We start from the raw sequence: 6,065 nt of genomic DNA, 5'->3' as shown, positions 1-6,065 counted from the left end.
TATATATATTTTTGATTTCTTTACAGATGTGGTCTCGATCAGCTGCCCTGCCTGATATATATATATATACCAGACCCAACGCCCTTTCTTCCCAGCAGCGAAAAGTTATTGCGCGGGTATTCGAGACGTGTGAGATGTTTGTTATGTTTTTAGAAGGTGTTGTAGTGGCTTTGTTTTGTGTGTGTAAATATCCGTTGATTACATATATAATCCCGGGATGTCTACACGGATAGCAAAGTGTCTGCCTCTGATCACTGAAGACTGTGTACAACAACATTCACCCAAAGGAACATAAGACCAACATCGTCGAGCAGAAAGGGACCGGATGCTTGCATTTCCGAACATATTCTACACGATATATTCTCCACACAAACCCGGATATAAGATGTGTTTACTGCAGGCCACGCGAGATAAAAGAAAAATACCTGGGTGGCCAAAAAATTCCCTGAGAAAGCCTCTTTGGAGGTGGTGGAAATTGCCTCTCAAGTAAGGCTTCCCGACGTTACTCTCTCAAGAAGGTGAGCCGGTATATAGACGGCCCGAGGGGCCAGAAAAATGGGAAATGACGCAGAGTAGATGGAAAAAGCGAGGAGGAGGCATAATAAACTCTGGGAGATGTAGAATGTGTGGTATATTCGCCTACGCTCGAGATTCGTCCAAGTGGGGGCGGTGTCACGCAAGCGCTTTTAAATTTACTGTAAAAGAAAACTATCGGGCCGGCTTTGCCTGTCCGTCCGCACTTTTTCTGTCCGCCCTCACATCTTAAAAACTACTGAGGCTAGAGGGCTGCAAATTGGTATGTTGATCATCCACCCTCCAATCATCAAACATACCATATTGCAGCCATCTAGCCTCAGTAGTTTTTATTTTATTTAAAGTTAAAGTCAGACATGATCTTGCGTCTGGCAACGATATAAGACAGGCCACCAGCGGGCGGTGGTTAAAGTTTCTAGGGCCGCGGCTCATACAGCGTTATACCAAGACCACCTTAAGATAAATCTACTTTCAGTGGTCTTGATTGTACGATGTACAGAAAACTCGATTGCGCCGAAAAACTCCGGGGCATTGTTTACTTGTTTTCTGGTAATCTCTACGCGTTCCGTCCGCCCACCTTCTCATTTCATTTTCGTTTTGGCGAGAAAATGAATTATGAATGCTCGCCGCAAAGTGCATCGCAATTAAATTATGAAGTAAAAATAGCCAATTAAATCTCTCAAAAAGACACAAACGTCATTTAATTAGTGGTTTAAATATATCACCGCCTATATCCACCGGTGTTGTTCACTTAAAGGAGCACTAATGACGACGATGACGTCATCATGACGCTGTCCCATGACGTCAAGAAGCGACTGAAGCGTCACATCTGATAGCAAAATAATACAAAGAAAAATATTCTCTCATTTCAAAGCTGCACCTTTGGTTAAGAGTCAATATTATTTTTATAAAAATATTAAAAACTCTCCGAAATGTCAAAGTGTGTTTTAGATCTATTTACCGAGTACTGGGTTTTTTATGACGCAGATCTGTGTATCAAATTGAACAAATTCTGTTGATAACATCGACGATTTTATATACGAGTAAAAACGGTCAATTCAAACAAATTTAAATAAATTACCAGAGAATACTTTTATTGAAATGTGGGTGCGTATCTAAGTTGCTGGCAATTGCTAACAGGTAAAAGTAAATATTTCACCCAAATTGTTTCAAGGAAGATCTCAATCATAAAGTATCAGTAATTTCTGTAAATACCTAAAAAAGGCGGCTGAACAATACAAAAAAATCCTAAAGCTAGCAGGTTAGTGTGATGGCTACAAATCATTTCTTTATTACATTAGATAGCCACGAATCATTAGAAAAATCTAAAACTTAATTTCGCTGAAGCGTAGATTATCATCAGTGAGACTTGTTGAACTGAACTGAATGAAACTGAATATAAAATTTAGGCCAAAGGCCAAGCACTGGGATCTATGAGGTCATTCAGCGCAGAAACGGAAATTGATAGTAAAAGGTTTGAAAGGTGTAACAGGAGGAAAACCTCGCAGATGCACTATCAATCAAATGTTAGGAGAGGGTAGAAAGTAAGATGGAAGAAAGAGAACATGAAAGGAGGTACAGTAAAAGGAATGAAAGGGGTTGCAGCTAGGGGCCGAAGGCACACTGCAAAGAACCTCAAGTATTGTTATCATCCTTCCTGTTGCCTTACCTAAATTATGAAAGCATTCAAGGCCTTTATCTTGCTCATTCAACTCCACGGAATAGAATGTCCACATGTGGAATAGAATGTCCACATGTGGAATAGAATGTCCACATGTGGGAAAGATACGAAAAGGGAGAACTGAGAAAAACTTCGTGACAATTAAATATGGATAAATCAACCAACGCGAACACATGCCTTCATAAACAGAAATGTAACTCCTAACATTTAAGGCAATGAGGCACAATGCTTTTAAGTAGCATTGCTGCTTTTCTCAAGCGAACGCGAGCATCCGTGACACTAATCATTCCCTACGAGACACACCATTTATGTTCAAGCTTAACGATAAGCAAATTGCTTGGTATAAATAAGTCACGGAGAATTCCACGATCTAGATGAAAAGGTTATAGAAGACTGATTAAACCGGTTGACACTTGTACAGGCTACTTCGGGTCCTAATGTCAAAATTGTAATAAGATTCCAATAAACAAAATTCTTATGAGATTCTAAAATAAAAATGCTAATAAGAATTCCCAGTTATTAATGTCCCAGGGATATATTACTGTGTGTGTGTGTGTGTGTGTGTGCGTGTGCGTGTGTGTGTGTGTATGTGTGTGTGTCTGTGTGTATGCTTGTGCAAGTTAAAGGTGAAGAAAAATGCTAGATGTCATGACAAAACAAAAACTCACCTCTCTCTCTCTCTCTCTCTCTCTCTCTCTCTCTCTCTCTCTCTCTCTCTCTCTCTCATCAAATAAATCTAATACCAAGCCCCGTCCAATAAAAAAATAATATATAGCAAAACAAAAATCGTATTAATGACCTACGAGCAGTATACCTATTGCTACATAAAATACCGAAGTGCTTTATGTAATATTCTCCACCTCATTTTGGGCTCACTGCCCCATTCATTTCACTGTTATGTAAGTATAAAGACCATTGTGGATCATTAAGCGTACAAATGGTTTCCAACAGATATTTTCTTCTCTTTATTTCCTCCCCTTAAACACTCCAACATTTTTCTTCTGTTTTGCTGTGCATAGAATATTGCGTAAGACGAACTCTGCTGTCTTGTTTTATGTTGTATAAAACGATGAACACTAAAAGATTTTCTTTAATGAAGTGTATCTGTAACTGTGTCTTAAGTCTAGGAGGAGGCCCCGTGCCTGTATACTGCCTAAAGTATGCCTTGATCTGAGAGCTGTGGATAGTACAATGTATTCTCAGCAGCGTCCCAGTTGCTCCCTGTCTTATATCTTTACCAGGTCCCTTTAGTGTCTTCCCACCTATCTGTCCAACCTCTCTAACTCTGCCTACCTCCAATTTACACCCACAATTAAAACAAAACATTTTCGCCAGCCTTGCTAGTCACAAAATGTGACTTGCTTCTCTAATTATATCCTTTTGTAAGAGGAAGCAAAAAGAAATACACCTTATAAAAACAGAGACAGAAAAATGTTTTTTCAGTCCTCTCTCTGCTTCAAAACAACTTAAAAAAAATACGATGAAAAATGTCTTTCTTTACTTTCTAAGCTCCAAAGCACCTTACAAAAATAAGATGAAAATTGTCTTTTCTGTCCTTTCCAAGCTTCAAAACACCTTATAAAAACTAGGAAACAAAATAATGTTTTATTCAGTCCTTTTTAAACTTCAAAGCATCTTATAACAACGAAGATGAGAGAAAAGAAAGTCAAATTCTTCCAGTTCTCTGTCATTCCTCAGAAATCAGTTTTCCTCTTGCATCGTTCCCAACCCAAAATATGTGCAGGTGATTCGACAGAGAAGATGCAGTCACTCATAGAAAGGGTGCTTCAGGCTCCTCAACTCTCTCTCTCTCAAAGGTCTTTTGCCTTTCCTTAATTACCATTCCTTTGGTTTCCAAAGCCGAGGCGTGTCCCAAGAGCAGTTGGGGGATAACTGTAGGTATACGCTTTATACGGGTTTTTAGTTGCTGACGACCACGTAAAACGAGCCCCAGAAACTTTTATTCCCCGGTTTACCAAAGTAGACCTCGTAAGTTACCTTAACTATGGACAGAGAAAAATAGTAATTCGGTTACTTGCTTTTTAATTTTCTATAAAAGAAAACGATTGCGCCAGATTTGTCTGTCCGTCCGCACTTTACTCTGTCCGCACTTTTTCCTGTCAGCCCTCAGATCTTAAAAACTACTGAGGCTAGAGGGCTGCAAATTGATATGTTGATCATCCACCCTCCAATCATCAAACATACCAAATTGCACCTCTAGCCTTAGTAATCGTTTTTATTTTCCTCTAATTTTTCTTGGCCGGTCGGAGAATCGTTAAAGTTAGGACCACAATCTAGCTGAGAACGATACCCACCCGTCAATGAGGAACTACCGTGTTTCTGGTAACGATATAGGATAGGCCACCACCGGGCCGTGGTTAAAGTTTCATGGGTTGCGGCTCACACAGCATTATACCAAGACCACCGAAAGACATCTATTTTCGGTGGCCTTGATTATACGCTGTAGCGGCTGTACAGAAAACTCGACTGCGCCGTGGGCGCATTTTTTACTTGTCTTCTTTTGTACATCTATATAAATAAAATGTAGGCAAATGCACAGAAGTAAAACTGAATGAAAGACAAACATACTCAAGAACATTTTAAAAGTGATGAAGCAATTATGATGATTTCACATATTTAACAATAATCCCTTTCACGTCTCAACACATTTTTACGCTCATGGGCCTCTTCTGAACTGAACTGAATACAGAATTTAGGCCAAAGGCCAAGCACTGGGACCTCTCAAGTCATTCAGAGCTGAAATGGAAATTGACAGTAAAAGGTTTGAAAGGTGTAACAGGAGGAAAACCTCGCAGCTGCACTATGAATCAATTGTTTGGAGAGGGCGGAAAGTCAGATGGAAGAAAGAGAATATGAAAAGGGGGAAGTGGACCTCTTTTGAGCTTCTTGGCAGTTTGAAAAAAACGGAGGAATTCAAGTAAACCTTTGCGTACATTTGAGTCACTGTTGTCCTTGCTTGGAAATATTCACCAAGCCTTTGAAAGTAATCTATATGATTTGTCCTTCTTGTCCTTGTGAAATGTCTCTAAATGTTTCCGAAGTTTACGTACCCATTAGACACACTGACATCGTAACGTTCCGTGGTGATGGAACAGAACAGAGAGAGAGAGAGAGAGAGAGAGAGAGAGAGAGAGAGAGAGAGAGAGAGAGAGAGAGAGAGAGAGAGAGAGCGCACATAAATAATTAATCAGATAGCAAGGAAAATATTTTGGTCTTTATGCTGTCAAAACTTCCGCAACGCATTAGCATCTGCAGTAAGTGGCAATGGAAATTATGGAAGTGTGGAAAAAAATGCAACAGAGAACGAAGACTGCACTAAATTATGGACTCATCTCAGAATCAAACACGTTGCAGTGTTTACATTTAATTTACATATACATCCTCATTGTTTATTCTAAATACACTGTCACTAAAGTCTTCTCTAAACACGTCTGTTGCTTATCCAGTGGTGAAATGTAAATCTAACATTCACATCATATGGCGCGTTGGGGAAACTAGCAGTCAAATGCGGTTTAAATAACTGTCTTTCCATCGCTTGAGTGACTCTTGAAAGCTTTCATAACGTCACAGTTTGCTTGTTATGAGTACGAAATTACATTTGCTGAAAGCTATCCTATTCCCTGAGTGTGTGTGTGTTTGAATAACTTAGGAGTATATTTCATTTTCTATACAGCAGAGACAGACGCATAAAACGTGAGGAAAAATGGATCCTACAGATACAAAGAGACAAGGTCGTATATATATGGTGGGTGTAAGACTTAAACTCAGCATATATATATGCCCTTGTCTCTGTCTATCTTTAGTTGTTGTGACCATGTCTTGGTAATAA

The sequence above is a fragment of the Macrobrachium rosenbergii genome, chromosome 14, assembly GCF_040412425.1.
Source record: "Macrobrachium rosenbergii isolate ZJJX-2024 chromosome 14, ASM4041242v1, whole genome shotgun sequence".
NCBI lineage: Eukaryota > Metazoa > Arthropoda > Malacostraca > Decapoda > Palaemonidae > Macrobrachium > Macrobrachium rosenbergii.
Note: the sequence above shows the minus strand (reverse complement) of the source record.